Genomic DNA, 18,577 nt, shown 5'->3' with positions numbered 1-18,577 from the left:
CCCCTCCCCTGCCATGTGCCATTAGAATCTGGAAGATTTGCACAGCAATATGAATAAGTTCACATAGCATACTGAGCTATATTCTTCTGTGTTATACTTTTCCAAAGCAGAAACTCTTAACATTATGTTTATTAATTAGAAAAATACTTTTGAGTAATTTTCTTTGACTTTGTTCTCCTTATCTTTTCATTTTTGTAATATTTGATTCCCTTTAGGGGATATTCCCTATAGGGGAGATTGAACTTTGTATGTATGATGGTATTTAATTTTTTTACCTTAAAAAAAGGCAAAAAATAACACTAGTTATTCATAAGCATGAAATCTTTTCTCAGTAAAATTTTAGCAATCTTTTTAAAAAAATATATTTTTATTGACTTCACAGAGGAAGGGGAAGGGAAAGAGGGATAGGAACATCAATGATGAGAAAGAATCATTGATCGGCTGCCTCTCGCAAGCCCCACACTGTGATCAAGCCCACAGCCCGGGCATGTGGTATGACTGGGAATCAAACCGTGACTTCCTTGCTCATAGGCTGACACTCAACCACTGAGCCATGCCGGCCAGGGTTAGCAATCTTTCTTCCCACGTTAGAAATGTAGATCTGAGTTTTATACTGCTTTTGCTACGCCAGTTTCTCAAGAGAGGTATAAATAATAATATGTAATTGAGAACAAGTTATTTGGAGTGATTCTCTAGAATTTTAAGTAACCAGGCACCTTACTGCTTATATTTTTTAAGAAAGCACATATTCTTTGCCCTTCTAGGTATTATAATACAAAGTAAGTATCTATTTATTATGACAATTTTAAAGAGATATTACAATATCTATGTTACCAGAAAAGATTGTATTTGCAATGTAGTTGGTGAGCCTTTTTAAATCTCATGGGAGTAAAGGATTGCAGTACCATTACAGAATTCTTTTAGTTTGGTGAGATAGTTATATAAATGAAGAGAAAGAAGTGTTAATAGGTATGTGTTTGTGCCTTCCAGTCACCAAAATAAAGGTAAGTAATTGGAGAGGATTAGGAGTCTTGTGGTATAATAGACTTAAGCTCGGGGTTTTCTTTTCTATTCCGTTATCTTGTTATTTGTACTTGGGCAATTGACTTAACCTTTTCGGTTTTAATAAGTAAGGTAAGCCTAAAGAGCTTCTTTAATCCTAAGTCATATCTCATTTATACTAATAAAAGGGTAATATGCTAATTAGGGTGGATGTCTTTTGGACGGGATCCGGACATCCATCTGGACAAAGCCACAGTGGCTGTGAGGGCTCCCAGACTGTGAGAGGGGGCAGGCCGGGCTGAGGGACCCCGCCCCAGTGCACGGATTTTCGTGCACAGTGGGGTCCCTCGGCCTGGCCTGCAGGATGGGCCAAAACTGGCTTTCTGAAATTCCCCGGGGGTCCCAGATTGCAAGAGGGTGCAGGCTAGGCCGAGGGATCCCACCAGTGCATGATCGGGGCCAGGGAGGGACATGGAAGGTTGGCCAGCAGAGAGGGGCCATGGGAGGGCTTCAGGTAGTGTCTGGCCTGTCTTGCTCAGTCCCAATTGGCCAGACTCCAGCAGCAAGCTAACCTACCTGTTGAAGCATCTGCCCCCTGGTGGTCAGTGCATGTCATAGCGACTGGTCAACCAGTCAACTGTCTTCCCCCTAGTGATCAGTGCACTTCATAGTGAGCGGTTGACCGGCCTTATCATATCATTAGCTTATTATGCTTTGATTGGTTGAATGGCCGACTGGCCAACTGGACACTTAGCATATTAGGCCTTTATTATATAGGATTATAAGTAATTTTATGTTATTGGTTGGCTTGTATAAAATCATAGACACACAAGTATAATGTACTTGCTTATTCTTACAAGAGTTAAGGGCTTGAAGTGAAGAAAACAGCCTTCCATTTCCTTTTCAGGAAGTTCACATTGTTGCTTCTCACATTGTGATGAGCAGTTTGTCCTGCATTCCCCTTAAACAGGTCATTGTGCTTTTAGTCCCATTCCCCCTTCATCTTCTCTTTTCAGCCCAGACTGCTGAGTGAGTGGGGGAGAGGAAGGATGTGTTGGGGACTCCATAGTTGTAGACATGGGAGACGGGAAAAAAGCATTTAATGTTGGAATGTTGAGGGAAGATGGGACTGTTCTAATAATTTGTTAATTCTGAGTTTTTGCCAGCCAACCTGAGTGAGAAAACCTTAATAAATGATTAGCGCCCCTAATTGTCTATTCTCCCAAACACTGTGAACTAAGCCTAATCGTGTCAAGAACATAGATAGTCAGTGCTGGATAAATGAGTCAGTGAGTTTAAAGTCCTAGAGGCTATTGTCTAAATCCCTCCACCCTGTGAATGACGCGCCTGTAGGGCATCTTGCTCTTTGTGCCTGGAGGCTGCAGTGGTGGGGATCACAGAAACAGGAAGAAGGAATTACTTTCTTTGATTCAGGCAGCAGCTGGTAATCTTAAAAGAGATCTCAGATTGTGCTGAAACAAGAGGACTATGTAAAATGTTAAGTTAAAATAGTAATGAAAAAGACTATAGTGCTATTATGTTATATGTAATTTAAGAAATTGACCTAATGCATTTACCTGGCAAGTATTTGAAGCGAGTAGGGGAAAGAGGGAAGAGTGAAGAGCGAGGCACTGCAGAAGGAAGAAAGGAACTATTTGAAAGAGAAGCTGCCAAATCTGGGTTTCTTACATATATATATTTCCAAGGATGACAGATTTTTGGAGGTGTTTATTTTGGAACTATTCTTCTGTGTTTCCAGCTGCCCTCACTGTATCCTGTATCTTGCACTGCCAGAATTCTGCTAGCTGCCATGGAGCAGGGCTGTGGCAAATGGCCAAGTGTGATAAAAACTAATTTTTCTTTTTGAAACAGTATAGATGTCAGAATACTTTAAAGAAGTATTTAAATATAGGTTGACTGGAATTGAAGTAGTAAAAACCTAAGAAGACGATTGAAAGTTTTTTATTTTAATGTAAGTGCATTTCTTTTGTAAACAGAATACCAGCTAATATCTGTCTCTGTTAGTTTTTCTCTTTGTTTGCTTCTCTTTCCCTGATCTTGAATGCTGGCACTAGAAGCACTGAATCGACAGGATAAATGAGTTTTCTGATCAGGAAGAGGTGGTGGTATTTTTTTATTTTTATTTTTTAGGGAAATCCATATACTCTGTGTATATATCTTATTACATGGATCCACATTAATAGTTGAGTTTTGTTTCTTTATTTTGTTCTTATTTTAACCCATAGGAAACGAAATTTTTTTCTCCCTACTTCCAGTTCTGATTTAAGCATCAAAATAAAATGTCTAAGGATAGTTGAGATATTAAAGCAGAATTACATTATAACATATTGCAGAATTTTAGAATATTCCTTTATTAGGTGGAGAATTGAACTCCAGGAAGTACATTCTTTAATTTTAATATCTCATTCTGCATTGGTGTTTGAGAAAAAATGAAATCAAGTTCATAGTTTGGCCAAGTGCCACAAAGACAGGTGAGCTTTAATGGCTTTCTTTTTAATGCTTGCAAGGGCTTTTAGCAGTAAAAGGGGGAAAATAAAGGCAACTATAATAAATCTCTTGCCTATAATGAGTTTTTGGTTAGATTAAAAGTAGAGACAAGCTAGAGCCCTGAGTTATGAATCTCCAGGTCACATCACAGCCAGCATCAGAAAGTAGCAGTACTGGTGAAAGAAAAGACAGGAGACTACTACTGCTCAGCAGGCTGTCAAAGAAGCTCACTTGGAAAGGCCCTTCTGTCACCAGAGGGTTTCTTTTGGGGGAGGGTGGTGAGAGAGTCCCTTCATAAGGAAATTATATTGTGATTAGCCAAACATACAAGGGGAAGAGTCTTTTTAAATTATGTCATGTCTGTAAAAACAAGTAAAATACCATATTTTATCTTGAGAAATTAAAACTACAGCTGTAATTGCTGCCCCAAGAATCCTTCCTATTTCCTGTTTTCTCTCCCAGAAGTCACATCCTCTCCAAATTGGTATTTACCATTTCCATGCGTTTATGTTTATGACATATATATACACACACATATATATTCACACACACATATATATGCCTTATATAGTATTGTAAGCATGTTTTAAATCTTATTTAAGAAGATATCAGACTGTATGTATCCTTATGCAATTTGTTCTCTGCTTAATACTTTAAAAATATTTAAATTTCATTCATTTTTTTATTTTTAACTTCTTGTGGTGTTTCATTCTGAATTTACATATTCAACCATTCTGTTGACTGAAAGTCCTTTTAGCTGAATATTTGGGAGGGGGCAGGGAAGAGGAATATAATATGTCATTTTTAAAGTTAGACTGGGAATGTTGTTTTGACTTTCAAAACAGCCAGTTTCCTTTTTTGGTGTGGAATGTCCTCGTTTATCATATCCCTGGGAAAACCCTTTGTACTTCCCAAGAGAAGACAGAGAAGAGTAATGTTTCATTACACAGATGAACATGTCTTGTGTAAAATGCAGAACAGCATCTGCTGCATACAGCAAGCTCATGAGGGATTAAGCTGCTGCAGCAAAATCTTGGTTTTCTGTATAAAAACTCTCAGATTTTTCAAGTGCAGACAAGTTATGGATGGAAACTTGTTGGAATTTATTTATTGTTTCTTTTCTGTGTGTTTGAATAAACTGCAATTTGAAACTTCTATATTTTGCAAAAGGGTATGTGTCTTAAGTGGTAAAAAGTCTTCTTGAATTGTGTCTTGGTTTTGTGGAGCAAAGGAAAACAAGGTCTAGGAATGAGGGGAGTTACTTCTTTTTGAGTCAGGTAGTTGGTGTGAAAGAAATATTTCTTTTAATGGTAAATCATATATATATATGTATATGTACATATATACATATATATATGCTAGTGTGTAGTCTTACATTGTAGTCATTGTTTTAAAAAGGCAATCTCTGATAAATATTTTTTCTTCTTTGGTTGTTTTCTTCTTAGCATCTTTGATAATGGATTGAAATTTTTGCAAATACACGCACAGAGCTTCATTCAGGTTGTCCCTCCAAACAGTTTGCTGTAGTGCATTAACCAGAAATGCTGACACAGCAAGGGAAACACTAATAAATGTGATGCTTTCCAGGACTGTGGCCAAGGTGAGGCAAACACAAGCTGAAATTGAGAAGAAAATGTTAGTTAGGCACTCAAGATGTAGTCTGGCCAGATATGCTTGCTATTAACAGTGACTATCCCATTCTAATTAAGTTAATTGAGGCCTGCACAATTTGAATCACCAGACTATCTTAAAATGTGACCAAGCTGTAAGCATTTGGAATAATGCAAGAATAGTCTTTAGGCTAAAACTGATTTAGAATGAAAACTCAAATTATTGGATACATTTTTGTGCCTCAAGAATGATTAAGCTTAACTCCCTGTTTCTTCCATTGTGATTCTGAAGGAAATGATGCTGAATGGACCTGCAAGTAAAAGAAAATATTTCTTTTTGGTAGGAATGATTAGCTAAAAAGAGGAGAGGAGAGATTGCTAATTGAGAATGGTTTTGGTTTTTCACTATTGGTGCTTTTCATACAAATCATGCAAATATATATTTTTTTCATAATTATTTTACCCACAAATAATGTAGGTATGAGGAGAAGAGTAGTGGTTTGGAAACAGGCTTTTAAAAAAATTATCGTTTTTATTTTTGAATGATCTCTTATTCAATTTGCTGAGTCAAGCCTTTTGAAACACAACTTCTAAACCAGAGCGTTGTGTGGCTAGGCAAATGAATCAGAGTTTTTTTTTTTAGTGCACCAAATAGGTTTTGTAAACTTGTTTCTGAAACTAGTCAAAGTTCCTGAATGAATTTGGAAAGCCTGAGTCTTCTATTGCCAGGGTACCCTTAAGTTTTAAAAAACATTTCTTATTCTTCATTGTTTATTATAGTTCTATTTGTGTTTTGAATGCTGGATGCATAGAGATGGGGCAAAAAAATTTTCCTTTTTAAAAAAATTTTTCCCTGTAAGATGATTTTTAGAAGTATTGGTTTATAAGTTGTTGTTTTAGATCCTCTATTTTTACATCTGTATGGATTTACCATGTGGTTATCAAAGATTTAATATTTTTTTCTGACAAAACGTATATTTTAGTTTCTTATAACAATCTGGATTTATTCTAGGTTATAACTCAAATTCTTTTAAAAGTGCCCTTTTGTCTTAAGGGTCACTGTAATAATAACTAACTGGCAGCTAAGATTGACCTAAGTAGTATCTTTTCACATTTTCTTTTCTTTTTGGCATTATATGCTGAGGTGCCCATGTCACCAGGCTCAGGAGGGCCTTTTCCTTTTACATTGACTTTACTTTTTTCTATTCTTTTAGGTCTTTTACTACCATTCCTACAGTGGTTGGCAAGATATCGTTTCCACCTCACTCTCCATGTACCATGCCAGTGACATCTTAGCTGCTAGAGTGTGGAGCTGGCCTGTGGGAGTCAAGTAAGTGCCTTTTTTACTATTTGGCATGGTTTTTGCTTACTTTGCAAAGCCATGTAGAGGAATTTTTTAAGATTAGTTTTTAAAAAGGCACTTCCTTGATCCTTGTGGGTTGGCTCTTTGCTCCAGCCTGCTACTGAACACCTGGTGGCCAACATGGTGATGAGTTTAGCGAGGTGACTATTGCAGGAAGGAACATTTTTGTAGGGTAGACCCTAAGGGCTGACAGATCTGATCTTGGCCTGATTAGATGAGCAATCCCTGCCCCATCTCAGAATCAATCAGAACTTGTTAGCTCAGTTTCTCTGGCCTCTTGGAAATTTAACAGATTATGGATGAAAAAGGGTCCGCTGGTCTAAACCAACTGGGTTGTATGGAAAAAGAACAGTTCTCCCAGGAGAGCCAATGACCTTGACACTTACCTGAATTAGTTTACCTTACTCTATAGGAGTGATATTTTCCCTTGATGAGGTTTGGATTTCTGTATTTATTGCTAAAGTTGCTAAAACCTGGTATTTTGCTTTTGCAGGTCACCTTGTAAATTTTGCTACATAAATTAACACATCCCCTGTTATGTCATAACAACCATGTAAGGGAGAGTGTTTTCCTGCTCTGTCTTAGGTATTGGTGATGTGACCTATTCACGCAGGGAAACTTGAACATTCTCAGGTATGTGAAGATCATGATTCGTAAGCATTTGCTTCCTGCAAAAAAACCCAGTTTTTTCAGTGTGAATTCATGATGTGGTTTTCCAAAATCAGTCTTGCCAGTTGATGTTCCTTCCCCTGACATTATAGAGCAGAGATTGGCAAACTATAGCTGGGACTACTGTGTTTTTGTAAATAAAGTTTAATTGGAACACCAATAGATCTGTTCACATATTGTCAGTTCACATGTTGTTATATGCTTTTGGCACTATAACAACAAACTTGAGTTGTGACAGAGACAAAGCCTGAAATATATAACTCTTTAAGAAAAAATTTGCCAACTCATGCTGTAGAAGAACCAAACTTCAAGTTGCATTTAGATATAAACTTTCTATAACCACAGTTAAATTCAAATAGTCTCTAAAAGGAAAGCCAAGGCCTGTGCCATAATGCTAAGTAGGAAGTAACATCTGCAATATATATAGTGGTGGGATTGCTAATACAGGTTAATGAAGAGGAAAACTATGTATGACAGCAGTCCACTTTTATTGTATTATCTCCCTGCCCCTATCCCTCAGTAGGTGTAAACATTCGTTGAGTGGTAGGATATTACTTTTCTTTCTAGACACTAAAGGTTTAGAGATAATGATAAAAGATTTAACTAGGATCATGGTCGGCAAACTGCGGCTCGCAAGCCACATGCAGCTCTTTGGCCCATTGAGTGTGGCTCTTCCACAAAATACCACGGCCTGGGCGAGTCTATTTTGAAGAAGTGGTGTTAGAAGAAGTTTAAGTTTAAAAAATTTGGCTCTCAAAAGAAATTTCAATCGTTGAACTGTTGATATTTGGCTCTGTTGACTAATGAGCTTGCAGACCACTGAACGAGGATAGCTGGCATAGCCAAGAAGTGATAAGGTGCTCAGGACAATGTTCAAGGACCACAGAGCAGATTAGTGGCAGAATTCAAAGTAGAGGCTAGATCTCCGCCTTCTTGCCCAGAGGTCCTTCCACTAGCTCTCATACCATATTAGGGCTGTTTTTTCCCCCTGTTAGCTGTTAAGGCAAGTCTCCTTTGTTTCCCTTTATTTATCCCTGAAGTAAAAGCAAGACTCCGTTATTTAAACCACAAAAATTTGATTTATTGGAGAATTGACTTTACTTGAAGCGTGGATGCTCTTTATTGTTTAAAGATAACTAGGGTTTTGCTTTTTAATGATTCATTAACTATTTATAGAGTATACTCAAAAGATGAATAAGTTGGAATGAAAAAGGAAGTCTGAGCCTGTTCATAATATCATTGCTAGCCAAAACCGGTTTGGCTCAGTGGATAGACCTTCGGCCTGCGGACTGAAAGGTCTCAGTTTCATTCCGGTCAAGGGCATGTACCTTGGTTGCGGGCCCATCCCCAGTAGGGGGTGTGCAAGAGGCAGCTGATTGATGATTCTCTATCATCTATGTTTCTAACTCTCTATCCCTCTTCCTCTCTGTACAAAAAAAAAACAACAATAAAATATATTAAAAAAAAATAATGTCATTGCTAGGAGCAAAACCAAAACCAGCACAGACAGAATGCTTCCCCCATATGACTATGTATCTAACTCCATAGATGAAAAGAGTGTATATGCCTGTGTATATGTATGCGTGGGTAGGCAGATAACAGCTCTTAAAGTGCATTTTTATTGCATTCTGAGAGGAGTTTAGCAGGTCTATTACAATCTGCAGATTATGATAGTTTCAAATGGACCATCAACTTATACCATACACAAAAATAAATTCAAAGTGGATTAAAGACTTAAATATAAGATGTGAAACTACAAAAATTTTAGAAGAAACCATAGGCAGCAAAATCTCACACATCTTACTGATACATCTCCTAGGACAATGGAAACAAAGGAGAAAATAAACAAATGGGACTACATCAAAATAAGCTTCTGCACAGCAAAAGAAACCACCAACAAAATAACAAGAGAGCCCAGTAAATGGGGGAACTTATTTGCCAATGATACATCTGTTAAAGAGTTAATCTCCAAAATTTATAGGAAACTCATACAACTTAACAAAAGCAAGATAAACAATCCAATCAAAAAATGGACAAAGGACCTAAATAGATACTTCTCCAAAATGGACATACAGATGGCCGGATGCTCAAAGTCACTAATCATCTGAGAAATGCAAATCAAAATGACAGTGAGGTACCACTTCACAACTGTCAGAATGGCTATCATCAACAAATCAACTAATGACAAGTGTTGGCAAGGATGTGGAAAAAAGGGAACTCTCATATACTGCTGGTGGGAATGCAGACTTCGTACAGCCACTGGGGAAAACAGTATGGAATTTCCTCAAATTAAAAATGGAATTCTCATTTGACCCAGTGATCCCACTTCTAGGAATATATCCTAAGAAATCACAAACACCAATCAGAAAGAATATATGCAGCCCTATGTTCATTGCAGCACAATTTACAATAGCTAAGATTTGGAAACAGCCAAAGTGCCCATCAACAGATGAGTGGATTAAAAAACTGACACACCTGCACAATGGAATATTATGCAGCTGTCAAAAAGAAAGAACTCTTTCAATTTGCAACAGCATGGGTGGACCTGGAGAGCATTATGCTAAGTGAAATAAGCCAGCCGGAGAAAGAGAAATATCACATAATCTAACTCATTTGTGGAATATAATGAAAAATATAAACCGATGAAAAAAATTAGATCCAGAGACATAGAAGCATTGAACAAACTGTCAAACCTCAAGGGAAGGCAGGGAAGTGGGTGGGTGGGAGGAGATCAATGAACTTATATGCATATATGCATAACTCATGGACACAGACAATAGGGTGGTGAAGGTGTAAGGTGAGGAACGGAGGTAGGCTGGGAGAGGTCAATGGGGGAAAAGGAGGACATATGTAATATTTTCAACAATAATGATTTAAAAAAATAAAAATAAAATGTATCCAGGAAATTATGCGCACACAAAAAGAAAGAATACATTTTATTTAAAAACTTTTGGATTTTCAGGAAAATGGTGAAGATAGTACACAGAATTCCCATTTATTTTCTATATTATTAACATCTCACATTATATGGTACATTTGTTATATTTAATGAACCAATATTGATATATTATTATTAACTAAAGTCTCTATTCAGATTCCCTTAGTTTTTGCCTAATGTCCTTTTTCTGTTCCTGGGTTAAATAAATGTTTAGTAGCATGATCACTGATATAGAAGGCATCCACCTGGAGATTACACTAGTTCTGAAGTCCCTTTCAATATGTGGGAGTATGATTAAATGGCTACAGGCTTCACTGTTGCAGAATTCTGACTGGGAACAGTTGCATTCTGTAACAAGTTGAGAAAATGGTTACTTTATTGATAGTAATGCTCTTCAATAGTTTTTCCCCCTAAATTTTTAGCATCATCAGTTCCAGAAAGGACAAGACTGTTATTGTCATAGTCTAAATTGTAGGTGAAAACAATCTAAAGAAATTGCCTTCTTTGGAAGCAGTGTGGATCAACTATTCTACTTCAATATGTTTACCCTCCTGAAAGTAGTTTTTGAAGCCAGCACTTTCTTCAAAATCTAATCATTCAAATTTCCTTATAAAGATCTTAAAATATTTCTTCCGTAAAAGTTCATTTGTTATTTACTGGAGTTGAACACACGCATGTCCATGACTCAGCAGTTCCACTACTAGATTTATACACAACTGAATAGAGTGCTTATACTCACCCGAAGACATGGACAAAAATGTTTAGCAGGGGTCCTCAAACTTTTTAAAGTGGGGGCCAGATCACGGTCCCTCAGAGAGCTGGAGGGCTGGACTATATGAACTACTAATTCCTACTGTAACACCTCGGCTGCGCTCACTGCCCAAAAAACCTGGCGGGCCGGATCAGACTCCTCTGCAGGCCGCATGTGGCCCGCGGGCCGTAGTTTGAAGACCCCTGGTTTATGGCATGGCTAATTGTAATAGTCCAAACTGGAATTTTTCAAATGCCTATCAACAGTAGACTGGGTACATAAGCTTCTGGTACAGTCACACAGTGGACATTGAATACTGATTAGAATGAACAAACTATCACTACATGTAATAATGTGTGAATTTCATAGATGCATTGCTGAGCAAAAGAAGCCAGACCCTTCAGTCCTCAGACAAACACTCTATCCACTGAGTCAAACTGGGTAGGGCATTTAAATTTTTTTTTGATTTTTTACAGAGAGAAAGGTAGAGGGATAGAGAGTTAGAAACATGGATGAGAGAGAAACATTGATCCACTGCCTTCTGCACACCTCCTACTAGGGATGTGCCCACAACCAAGGTACATGCCCTTGACTGGAATCAAACCTGGGACCTTTCAATCCGCAGGGCAATTCTCTATTCACTGAGCCAAACCAGTTAGGGCAGGGCACTTTTTTAAAAATAAATTTTTATTTATTTTAGAAGAAGAGGGAGAGGGAGAGAGAGATAGAAACATCAATGAGAAACATCGATTGGCTGCTCCCACATGCCCCCTACTGGCAATCAACCTGGCTAGGAATTGAACCTGTGACCTCTCTTTGGGTTGTCACTCAACCACTGAGCCACATTGGCTGGGCATCTTAAGCCATTTCTTAAGTACACAGTTCAGTATCCCACCCTTTTATTTACTAACTAAATCCTAGGTGTAGCCTACCTTTGTCATCTCACTTAAGTTGTACTTTGTATTTCCGTTTTCACTACCTTTACACTAGTATAAAACTCTTATCCGTGTGCCTGGACTTTTGCTTAAATAGCAATTCAACTTCCAGTGTGTCCTCTGTAGCCAATACATTCTATATCTTCCTGCCAGATTTCTTTCTACAATTTTACTTACAAAATCATTTTTTCACACAAGGATTTAATGCAAATTCCTTAATCTCACATTCAAGGCCTTCTATAATTGAGTTACAGTCTAACTTTCTCTCTTTAATGATTTTTGTTTTTTATAACCAGTAACCGCTTACTAACTTCCAGGTTGTGTGAAGAACCATGCATACTTGATTTTATTTAGTTTAGTCCTATGAAGTTGGGACTGTAATTGCCACTGCTGAGGAAATAGAGACTGGAGGGTTCTAAGTTACATGCCCATCAGTGATGGAACTGGGAGTTCAAATATATGTCTCCATATTTCATAGTTGTAGACTGTATCTTACAGTGCTCCTGAATGCATTGAATAGGCTAGTCCCCAACCATCGAGCATTTCTACCTTTACCTTGGATCTTTTGTTTTGTAGATCCACTGCCCGTAAGGCTCTTATTTCTTTCTTCCTCTCTCACAATCTCGTTCTATGCACCCTTTAAGGCCTAGCTGAAGTCCCATCTGTTCAGTGGTTTTTCCCCCCTCCCTTTCCGCAATTTATAGAATACTCATTAGCCCAGCACACACTTTGTACTTGCACTGACTTCAATCTGTATCTTTTCTATATGGATGATTCAGTTTACACTTTAGATTGCAACCTCCTTTAGGTTGAGGGCTTGGATTATAGTTTGTTTTTTGTATTTCCTACAGTGCCTTATATATAACAGGTACTTAATAAATGTAGTAGTATATGTTTATCATTTGAATGATAACAGAACTGTTAATAGCTAATATCTATGATGCTCATCTGAGACTTGTTTTTGTGTGCTTCTTTGCAAATCCAACTAGTAGTCTTAATTCAGAACCAGGAATGATATATTTAGATTAGAGCTAGATATCATTGAATTGTTGGCAGGAAGCTTGTTTACTATTGCCACATACTGATCCAAATTAGAACAGCTCTTCATATCCAGATTTGGGCATTTTCTCACAGTCTCACCACTGGCACTTCGGTTTAGGCCACCACCATATCTAACCTAGATGATATCAACAGCCTCCAAATTAGCCTCTGCTTTTGCCGTTTGTTTTCCATGGCCAGAACTCAAGTAATGGGAGTAATGATACCAGGTAGAAGACTACCCTTCCAACAGTTTCTCATCTCACTCAAAGTAAACGACAAAGTACAGTTACGTACCATGGGGATATGTTCTGAGAAATGTGTCGTTAGCAATTTCATTGTTCAAACATGCTAGAGTGTACTTACACAAACCTATATGGTACAACCTACTACACACCTAGACCATATGGTATAGCCTATTGCTCCGACGCTACAAACCTGTACAGCATGTTGTTGTACAAAACAACACAAGATTACATCAAGGGAAGAGAAAATAACGCAACCAAGAGATGCTTGGTAACATGAGATATATGAGGCTATTGCCTGCAAAACATAGGCTCACTGCCTAGGACTGCAGCACACTTTTGAAATTTATTTTATTTCTTTTGTTAATCCTTATCTGAGGATATTTTTACCATTGATTTTTTTTTTTTAGAGAGAGTGGAAGGGATGGGAGGAAAGAGGGGGAGAGACAGAGAGGGAGGAGGAGAGGGAGAGAGAAACATTGATATGTGAGAGAGAACTTGATTGGTTGCCTCCCACATGTGCTCCAACCAGATAGGTGCCCTTTACTTGGAATGGAACCCGAGACTCTTCAGTGCACAGGCCAATGCTCTAACCACTGAGAAACACTGGCTAGGACTATAGCAGGTTTTTTATAAATAGAAAGAGTACACTCTAAGATAATAATAAGAATTATAGTATAGTAAATATGTAAGCCAGTAATATTGTCATTTATTATCATTATCAGGTATCATGTACTGTATATAGTTATATATGCTACTAGAGGCCCGATGCATGAAATTAATGCAAAGGGCTTGACCCCCACCACTGTTGCTTCGTCCGGAAGATTGTCCGGTATAATTAGCATATTACACTTTTATTATTATAGGTGCTTTTATAGGACTGACAGTGGTTTTGTTTACATCACTGTCACCACAAATGTGAGTAATGTGTTGTGCTATGATATTAACACGGCTATGATATTAGTAGGTGATAGGAATTTTGTTTGCCTGGTAATCCTCACCTGAGAATATCTTTCTATTGATTTTTTTTAGAGAGAGTGGAAGGGAGGGAGAAACAGAGAGAGAGTCATCGATGTGAGAGAGACACATCAATTGGTTGCCTCCCACACTGGGGATTGAGCCTGCAACCGAGGTCTGTACGCTTAACTGGAAAGTCCCAGGCTGATGCTGTATCCACTGAGCCAACTGGCTAGGGCAGGGGATAGGAATTTTCAGCTCTATTATAATCTTACGAGGCTATTGCCATTTTTGCAGTCTGTTGTTGACAAAAATGTCATTCTGTGCTGCATGACTGTACTTAAAGTAGCCCATAGGTAGCAATGTGCTGATAATGAACCAGATTTCCAGAGTGGGGAAACCTCTGATTTGTAGCATTTGCCTGTTTCTGTGGTATAATTACTCCCACTATGGAATTGTAGAATGTATAATAATCTGCTTTTCAGCTCGTTACCCGCCAACGCCAGCTTACCACTGCTGAACATTTGGCTCCCCACCCGGCCCTCCAACTGCTGCCACTTTCCCCCGTCCACCCCAGACAGGCCAGATGTGCAGTACATTTTCCTACAACTAGAATGCTCTTCTGAATATATGCAGGCTTGCTTTTTTCTTATCTTTCTCAAATATCCATGATCTGCCAATATAAATTTGCAATCTTTCCCCATCTACTCAACACTCTCCTTTCCCATTACATACTCTGCTTTATTTTTTCTTGGCTTCCCAACATTTCATATGTTATGTATTACTTGCTCTCCCTTCCTCCATTACAGGAGGAACATTTTCTTCACTAGAGAATCCTAAGCACCTAACAGAATGCTTAATAACACAGTCTCACAAGTAGTGGCTGAATGAATGAATACTTATTTTAAAGATGCACATTTGAGTGTATTTCTCCATTTGGGAATAAACATCCTTTGTATGGAATGAATTTTTTAAAATTTATTTATTTATTTTTAAAATATATTTTATTGATTTTTTTACAGAGAGGAGAGAGAACGATAGAGAGAAACATCGATGAGAGAGAAACATCGATGAGAGAGAATCATCGATCAGCTGCCTTCTGCACCACCCCTACTGGGGATGTGCCCGCAACCAAGGTATATGCCCTTGACCGGAATTGAACCCGGGACCTTTCAGTCCATAGGCCGACGCTCTGCCCACTGAGCCAAACCGGTTTCAGCAGGAATTTTTATTTTATTGGTTGTTGAGATGATTTCTAATACAGACTACAGTGTTTTTGTACCTGTCTGATGGCTGGCAATGGTGATTCATTGCTACTTTTTCTAGGCAGTGTTTTCTGTAGGTGGGGATAATGGTTATATTTCTGTTGAGACCGAAAAAGAATCATTCCATTTTGTTTGAAATGAGAATATCTGCAACACGTACAAATAAATCACTTTGGGCCTGTCATTGGTAATTGCAACTCAAAATAACTGTTCACTTAAGCTCCTTATGAGGAACTCTACAATATTTATGGTTAGGCTTATTGGTGTAGTATGTTATTCTCACTGAGTTTTCAGATCTGTGGAAGTAATGTGAAAATGGAATTTGTACATTTTATTTGAAGAGTGAAATGAGTTTATAGGAGCATTTTTCTACACAAATATTAAAACTGATAGCCAGTTAGCACAATGGTTTATTATAATTGAGGAGGTATGACCTCTGTCGCACTAGATGCTGCCTTTCCCCCTTGATTTCAGTTGCTGCCTTTTTCTTTCTTGAAGTGGAATCCAACCTTCCACTTGACTCAGTCTAGGCATAGACAGCCATTACAATAAAGTAGCAAGATTAAGTTGTAGCTACTGTCAGAGTTTTCTTTTTTCTACAAGTAAAATTTCAGGGTAATTAGAGTTGAAATTCTGATAGCTGGAGTTACTTTTTTAAATTAATCTTTTGTTGAGTAATTATTATAACACATTTTTATTTGGGAGTTTGAATCACAGAGGTCAAAGAAGAGAGTAACTTGAATTGAAAACTGTCACTTTTTCCTAATAGACCATTAAGAACTGGAAAAAAATCTGTTTCTTTTTTACGAGCTTATGTGTTACTTTGAATGACACTTTAACTAAAATTTGCAATATATCTCCTTCAAGACTTGGACATGGAGAAAATTTCCCTTTCTCTTATGAAAGCTTAATTTCCTTTGTTCTGTCACTTACGTCTTCAGAAAAATGTTTTATCTTCTGGATATTTTTAAATTAAGACTTTATTTTTTTTTTTTTAGAGCAGTTTATGATTCACAGCACAACTGAGGGTTTTTTTTTTTGTTTTTTTTTTACAACTACACTTTTATTTATTACCAGACAAATTTGTCAGATAGAGCAAAAATAAACTCAGTCTTCTGCTATGTATATGGTGCTATGATTCTTTTTTTTCTAACACATTTAGAATTATCCATTTTAAAAGCTCATAGCTATATGTTAAATCTTTATCATAGAAAAAGTAAAATATACAGAGAAATGAAAGTAAGAAGAAAATGTTACTCAGAGACAACTATTGTTAACATTTTTATATTGCCTTCCAGACCTTTTTTTATGGTGATTATCTTGCCTTTTTTTTTTTTTTTTTTTTAAATAATAATCTTCACTCGGATATTTTCCCCATTGATCTTTAGAGAGAAGGGAAGGAGGAAGGGAGGGGTGGGGGAGAGAGAGAGAGAGAGAGAAAGGAAAAGAGAGGAATATTCATGTGTGAGAGACACATTGATTGGTTGCCTCCCTGCATGTGCCCTGACTGGGACTGGGGATTGAACCTGCAACCAAAGTATGTGCCCTTGAACCTGTGATACTTCGGTCCAAGGGCTGATGCCCTAACCACTGAGCCAGTCAGCCAGAGCTTATCTTGCTTTTGGTAAAAGAACTGTTCATTTTTATGTATAGCATAAAACTGTATGACTGTATTTTGCTTCCTTTGCTTAGTATTGTACCAAATATTTAATGAAGCTACCATGAACATTTAATGGTAGCATAATATTCCAAAGACTGGCTGTATCATGGTTTGTATTTATAATACAATTTCCAAAATAAATTTTATTTTTTGGTGGCACACTTGAGAATTTTAAAGAATAAACCATCTTTTCATTCAAAATAAGTCTCAGGAAAATTGAAAAAAAAAAAAAAGCCCCCAAAATCCAAAATAATATTCACTTTATGAGCCTTTTGTAATGTGTTACTGTGTGAACAGAATTGGTTACTGCCCTGGGCCTCTAGTAAAATATAATTATGTAGCCTTTTTACAGTTATTACTTAGAGGATTTGCTAGGTTCTTAGAAGACTTTATCTGAAGAGTTAACTTCATAAAATTGTCTTTTTGTCTTCTGAGTAACTATGTTATGAAATTCTTTCTTCAATGTTCTAACTTATGTACTCAGTATGAAGGTAGTATTCTAGTAGACTGGATGGTAAATGGAATTAAGACACATTTTTAAATTCGACTTTGAGGATAGGGTTAAGAAATAAAGGACAATTTGATAATAGATTTTAATCTTTAAATTGAGCATCTTCTTGGTTACAAGAGGATAATTATCAGAATCTCTTTCTTTAGTAGTCTCTCAGCTTGAACAGATAAATATAGAACTTCAGTGTTCAGAGAGGAACTGCTGTTGAAAATGTGTGGGTAGCTGTTGTAGTTTTTACACAGCAGATATCTAGAATAAAGAATATATGAAAGTGCTCATTGAGAATTAGTGCTTTTGAAACATCAAATACAACATTACCAAGTCTAGCATTCAGAACCATTGGTATTCTTTTCCATTTTGCATATTTAGGTGTTTCCCACTGAGAGCCAACACTGTTCCTTAATCCTTTTTTTTTCTTTTTGTTTGCCACACTTTCAGTGCCATTCATTTGTTCTCATCCTTTGAAAGTCCCAAAGCTCTTCTTTTACACTCCTATGGAAAGATCATTACAGTCCATCTTTTCTTGTTTTTAATTTAATTTATTGGGGTGACATTGGTACACAAACCATACAGTTTTCAAGTGTACAACTAAACAGAATATCATCTCACACTGCACTGTGTGTCCATCGCCCAAAGCAAAGTCTTTCTGTCCCCTTTGCCCATCTCCACCCCCCTTTCCTTCTGGCTATTAGCACACTGTTGTCTGTGTCTCTGTGTTATATATATATATATATATATATATATATATATGTATGTATGTATGTATATATATATATATATATATATTTATATATATATATATGTTTTTGTTTGTTTGTTTGTTTGTTTTGCTTAATACCTTCACCTTCTTTCATCCAGTCTCCTTAACCCCCATCCCCTCTGAGCTATCAGTCTGTTCCATGTATCCATGCCTGTTTCTATTTCGTTTGTTAGTTTATTTTATCTATTAGATTCCACATATAAGTGAGATCATATGGTATCTGTCTTTCTCTTGTTGGCTTATTTAATATAATAATCTGCAGATCCATCCATGCTGTCAGACTTTTTATGAACAAGTAATATTCCATTATGTAAATGAACAACAGCTTTTTTATTCACCCATCTACTGATGGGCACTTGTGCTAT

The 18,577-nt window shown here is 37.1% G+C and overlaps 1 protein-coding gene across 3 annotated transcripts in view; it reads left to right on the top strand.

The window, feature by feature from the left end:
* Positions 1–18,577, top strand: part of MCU (mitochondrial calcium uniporter) — a 179,703-nt gene that overhangs the window by 11,130 nt on the left and 149,996 nt on the right. The gene's annotated exons all lie outside the window — the stretch shown is intronic.

Source organism: Pipistrellus hanaki (assembly GCF_964339955.1).
Source record: "Pipistrellus hanaki genome assembly, chromosome: 14".
In the NCBI taxonomy this organism is placed as follows: domain Eukaryota; kingdom Metazoa; phylum Chordata; class Mammalia; order Chiroptera; family Vespertilionidae; genus Pipistrellus; species Pipistrellus hanaki.
Note: the sequence above shows the minus strand (reverse complement) of the source record. Positions and strands in the feature narration are given on the sequence as shown.